This window comes from Perca fluviatilis, chromosome 22 (genome assembly GCF_010015445.1).
Source record: "Perca fluviatilis chromosome 22, GENO_Pfluv_1.0, whole genome shotgun sequence".
NCBI lineage: Eukaryota > Metazoa > Chordata > Actinopteri > Perciformes > Percidae > Perca > Perca fluviatilis.
In genome coordinates, this window is record NC_053133.1 from 8,468,940 (window position 1) to 8,475,511 (window position 6,572).

Here is a 6,572-nt window from a genome sequence, read left to right on the forward strand (position 1 = left end):
TCCCGAGGGCCAGGTGGCCCGCTGGCTGGAGGCCTTGCAGGAATACGACTTTGACATCCAGCACCGGGCGGGGCGACAACATGGCAACGCCGACGCGCTCTCCCGACGTCCCTGTGCGGCAGTGGAGTGTCGCTACTGCCTGCGGCAAGAGGCACGGGACCAAACGGTGCCAACAGTGGCAACTGCCAAGACTGCCAGTGATGAGGAGGGATGGCTCCCACTGACGACACAACAGCTGAAACGGCAGCAGGAGGCAGACAGGACATTGGCACTGGTGGGGGGTTGGCTGGAGACAGGACGTCGACCCAAATGGTCAGAGGTGTCGGCGCTGGGGCCTGAGGTGAAGGCCTACCACTCCCAGTGGGGCAACTTCGAACTCCATGATGGCTGATGTACCGGAGGTGGCAGGCTCCCGGACGGGGAAATGACATCCTGCAGCTACTGGTGCCCTGTGAACTTCGTCCCCAAGTCCTTCAGGTTGTCCACGGCGCGGCGGGGGTGGGGCACTATGGAAATGCCAAGACCCTCCAACGCCTCAGGGGTAGATTCTACTGGCCTGGTTGTCGACAGGATGTGGAGCTACATGTGCATTGCTGTGACCCCTGCACCGCCCGGAAAGGACCTACCCAGCGCTCCAATGCACCTCTGCAGCAGTACTTGGTGGGGGCCCCAATGGAGCGAGTGGGAGTGGACATTCTGGGGCCCTTCCCTGTCACAGACTCTGGGAACCGTTACGTCATTGTAGCCATGGACTACTTCACAAAGTGGCCTGAGGCATATGCGGTGGCAGATCAGAGCGCCACCATGACAGCGGAGAAGCTGGTTGAGGAGATGTTCACTCGCTTCGGTGTCCCCGCTGAGCTCCACAGTGATCAAGGGAGGAACTTTGAGTCCCATGTTTTCCGTGAGGTCTGCCAGAGGTTAGGGGTGAGCAAGACGAGGACTACACCTCTCCACCCTCAAAGTGATGGGCTGGTGGAACGGTTTAACCGTACCCTAGCCACTCAGCTTGCCATCCTCACCAGCCAACATCAGCGGGACTGGGATCGCCACCTGCCCCTGGTCTTGTGGTCCTACCGGACTGCTGTCCAGGAGTCCAGTCAGTGCACACCTGCTGCCCTCATGTTTGGCCGTGAACTGCGTACACCGGTGGACTTGGTGTTTGGGGCTCCTCCTGAGCCTGAGATTGCTGGAGGGAAGGAAATGGACTACTACCGTAGGCTGAAAGAACGCCTACAGGTGGTACACGACTACAGCCGCCAGGCCCAAGCCGACTCAGGGGTGCGGCAGAAAAGGGCCTATGACACACGTTGTCGGGGAAAAGTCTTCAAGCCAGGGGACAAGGTATGGGTGTATTGCCCTGTCCGTAAGAAGGGGGTTTCTCCTAAGCTTTGCAGTCACTGGCAGGGGCCCGGCGAGATTGTGAGTCAGCTGTCAGAGGTGGTGTACCGGTTGCGCATGCCTTGCCAGGGACGAATGGTGGTGCTACACCAAGACAGACTCGCACCATACCGTCCTCTTGCTCCATCTGTGGACAGTGGGGTTGAGGATGGCAGCACTACACACCTCAACCTGGGTGGGACCCCCCCCAGTTGTGTGTCCCCCCCAGTCGCGTCCCCTGTGAGTCCTGGGAGACCTACTCGTCAGCGACGGCGTCCTGGACATTTGAGGGACTATGTTTTGGGTGATGGGGTCGCCGAGGACGACTGACCCCTCAGATGGGGGCTATGTAACGGCCGACAGGAGGCCATTGTGTTGGCTGTTCTGCACGGCAGTGCAAAGCATCATGGGACTAGGTTATTAGTGTTGTTTAAGTGTTTAGTTTAAGTGGGTAAATGATGTTAGTGTTTTTGTTATGCATTTACGTTACCTAGGTTTTAGTCCTGATAATGTGCTCATGTTTATTTACATTACCTTTGTTACATTTGTTACCATGACTGAAACACTGGGTTAGGTTAATGACCTCTATGTATCGCTTATGTGTAGCGGTTGAATAAACTTCCACAGTTCTATATTTCTGGCTCTTCAACTTCTTCCACGTAGCTCGCTACATTATGTTGTCAGTTAATGTAAGCCTGTTGTTGTATTGGTCTATAGTTCCTGCACAGTTAAAGTAGGTTAGCTAGTGATTTAGTTGTTTGTGTTCTTCACCTGTTAGCTAGGTTTCACGTTGCTACACGCAACGTCATTCCCAAGCATCAAAAGAGAGAAGTTGTCCGCGTTTTACAGACACACCTGGGGAGTTTGAAACCAGCATCAGCTTTAAATACGGTCCTAATCTAGTCCTCTCTAGCAAGTTTCAAATAATTTCACTGGAGTTACCGTTATTACTTTTCACGTGATCAAACCGAATTTAATCGAATTGGGGGATGGATATACTGTGGGCTACGTTGCATGTAACGCACCACTACAAGACGACTCGACAGATTCGGCCGCATTCTGCATTCATTTGCGGCAAATAATTGCAGCATGATGGTGGTAACGTTAGCACTAGTAGTATGGACGGCGACATGATTGAAAATGAAGAAAACAGAGATCCCAGAGATTAGGTAGACAAGCAGCAAGACATTCCCAATCATCCCATCTGGCCTTATCTGAGAGAGATGTTTGAGATAGGCTAGGAGGCGTCAAGTATGACTCCTGGCCAATGTGCTGTGTAACTCTAAAAGTATGGGGAACTTCTTAATTAATCTATGTTTAGTAATTCATATTGTATCCTTTATTTTCTTTCTATATTTGAGCACACACACATACATGTAGATTCCTTTAAATGTTAAGGGGACGATTAAAAAAGAGAAACTGGATCTGTGAATTCTCACAGAATCACAATTGAATTCATATCTTGCTACTCAGTCAGAATCTTATTAAGCTGGAGTCCCAGTCTCTGTCACAATAATCATATATGTGATGTTTGGCAGACATCCATTTAAAATGTAGACAATGGCATATAAAGAGCCTGGTTTTTATGTCCACTGAAGTTTCTCATCTTGCACTCTAGTAACGTGTGTGGTCCAGGTAGCTTTGCATAAAAAGTGGTTGTCATTCGCAAGGCTACTTTTACTTTTATACTTTAAGTACATTTCAAAGCCTGTACTTTGTTACTTTTACTTAAGTAAAGAAGTTAAATCAGTACTTCTACTTTTACCAGAGTATTTCTTAACACAAGTATCTGTACTTCTACTTAAGTACGGGAAGTGAGTACTTTTGCCATCTCTGCTCAGTCCTCGACGCAGCGGCCGCGGGTTCGGTTCTGACCTGCAGCCCTTTGCTGCATGTCATTCCCCCCTCTCTGTCCCCTTTCAAGTCTAAGCTGTTCTGTCAGAAATAAAGGCCTAAAAGAGAGAGAGAGAGTAGGGCTGTGTCTTCTGAAAATGACAACAAGGTAGCTGGCCTCTTGAGAAGTCCTGCAGCTGTCTGTGTCCCTAATGAATGGAGAATGGGTAAAGTACACAGCCCTGAGGAGCGCCTGTATTCGAGGTGATAATGTTGGACATGTGACCATTCACAAAAACTTGCTGAACTCTGTTAAAAAGTTTAAAAACAACAATAAAATCTGATGTTAAAATAAGAGGCAAGTCGCTCATTATTAAGCTGAAGAAAAATCAGCAAATAAAAGTCTGGCATAGGATTTGGGTTTTTCATGGTGCTTATATACTCTGTCTAATATAAATAGCATCGTCCACATCTTGTCCTGCTTGATAAGCAAACTGCAATGGATCAAGTTTTCCATCGATTAAGAAGATATTATCTTAAAAAAAAAAAAAAATTCAAAATCTTTCATCACAAGAGATGTTAATGCTACTGGTTCTCTGGGTTTGCAAGATTTTGGAACAGGTATTATAGTAGATCAGGGGTCTCCAACCTTTCTTCATCTGAGTGCTACTTAAAAAAAAAAAAATAAAAATGGCCAAGAGCTACTTGCATCACATCGCTTGCATTTATTTACATAACATACATAAGCTTAATGAAGCTACCGTTTGTACACATACACAAATTGCAATTCCCAAAGCTTATGAAAAATCTTCACTTCCCATTAAGGTTCATGTCTATTTTATAAGGGTCTTTACTATTCTATGGCCCACAAAGTTAGCTACCTCACTTTTAATATTGTGGTAATTTTGTGTTTCAGTTTGTCAACCTATTGGCGAGCTACTTGTAGGAGACCCCCGTAGTAGGTATTTCCTATATTGTCGTATCTGACCACAGTCGGCACACATCTGAAAAAGTGTTGTGAACACCCCCACTGAGCTGGTCAGCACAGTGCTTCAGAGTGCAACCACAGATAGAGTCAGGGTCGGCAGCTTTACCAGTATTCACCTCCTTGAATAACTTTGTGACATTTTCCTGGGTTATCACTAAGTCGTTGAGAAGTACCAGAGACTCTCGCAGCTTGGAAAAATTACAAAATCGGGGCTTTCAAAACGAGAAAAGAAAGAATTAAAGACATTAGCTTGATTACCTGCTTGCTTAATGGATGCCTTAACTCACTTGGTCTAAATTTGGCTGCAATTAATGTGTTCAAAAGTTACGAGTGGTTTGTCACACAGGCAATGGATAGAATGCAGCAGCCAATTCTTGGAACACAGCATGGTGTATCAAAAAAAACGAAATATTAAATTTAATATTCTTAGTATTAGATAGACCTTAGATAAATATTCTAAGGTCTTGTGCGGTTACACACATCTTTTTCACTTTTTCCTGTGCCGAATGTACAAAATGAATTAAACAAGTTTTGCCAAATTGCCAAAAATTCAAAGATGGCAGAAAATCAGTTTAGGAAGGATTGGCGTTGCCCATAAGGTCCTTTGTTGTTTTGAAACAAGAAATTAAAAAATAATAAGATTTCTGCATTTAAACCAAGTCATTCAACAAAAGTGAAGTTGCTGTGAATCTGCACTAAAAGCTCATAATTTTTTCTTAGCCCATTACCTAACTTTCCACCCAATGTCATAGAACCCAACAAACGAGCTATGCGATACATACTGCTGAGAGGTGGTATGATGGATGATCCCTGTGAAAAGCAAAAATAACACATTTGAAATCCAAACCCTGAAACATTAAGTTGTGCTGGAAAGATGGGGGTACCATAAGTAATAAGTAATTACAGCTTACAGTATGCATATAGTCCTCTCTAGGGAAAGCGTTCCAAGTAGTATTTTGGGGGTTATAGCTGAAAAGATACTACGCTGGTAAAGAATAGGATTTTACAGTGAAAAGAATGTATTACATTTTGAAAGCATCACACCGTTAAAATGGGCTATACTGTAACTGTAAGCCCACATCATCTAAGCGCTTAGCTGACAGTTTATTTCACCCAAGCACAACTTAGTGATACCACCTAATTTTATGAAAGCCAGCTTTGAATGTGAGGAAACATACATGTTTATTCCATAGGTCATTCCACATTTATTTGTGTGCAAATTAAATGTCTGTGTTACAGTATCTAAAGTAGTCCTTTTATTGAGTTATCCCTTTAAATCCAGGACATTAATATTGATACCAAATGTTATTTATGTCTTTTATAGTGCAACTATAGGTGTATATGTGAACTAAGACTTCATATTAATTTAATGTAATATTACAAAAACATGTTGGTTCCGTCTATTGCAAGCAACGACATACACATACTGTCATTTAAAAACATTATTTCCATCAGAGGAACAAAGTAGAAGTGTTTCATGTTCTATACAACTCTATAAAGCTATTTAAACACATCAAAAGAAGTTAAGTGGAAGATGTTCAAGGCACTTAGATTTACGTGTGAAGGGAATTTACAGAAGAACAAAACATTAACAAATATCTTAATATACACAAATCCCATATCAACACATTAGATCCAGTTGGGAATCAAGACAGATTCAGTGGTTGACAAGGCACTTTTCTGTCTCAAACAAAGTAGTAAAAACCATATCCTAGCAAACATTATGGGTTGCCATTCATCCTTAAAGTGCATCACACAACCTTTTCCCAGGCCAAGTTTGAGACAACTTAACATTAGCTGTGGTTATTATACACAGTACTCATCATCAAAGAGTGAAAACAACAGCCGGTCAGCACACACTACCAAATGTGGAAACCTCTGCCTCTCAAATGTTAAATATGGCTTTTGGGAATGATGTGTAGGCCTTAACCCTCTGGCTACTGTTTTTTTTAGTTTAGTTTTTTTCAGTTGCTTATGTCTCCTAGTTCTTTCTGAAATACCAGTAATGGGCTCTGCATCTCATTTTCAACTGCCTTGATCTATTAAAACCAAGGCTGTGTTGTTAAAATGTAGAAAGAATACAGTACTAAAAGTTCTCAGTTCCCCTGCTCTCAGAACTGTAGCTCATAAGTCTCTCACATCAGGTCTAAGGTAGTCTATATCCTCGACGTTTCACTTCCGGGATTGCTCCGGTGCCGTTGGAAATTCCGCCGGATTTGACCCTTTTCAGCCAGATGTCCGTTACCTTTTTTTGTTTGTGTTGGAATTTTAAACTCCGGTGGATTTTTGAGGACTATGGTTAACTGCTCCTCAGATCTCTGCAGGGTAAATCCAGACAGCTAGCTAGACTATCTGTCCAATCTGAGTTTTC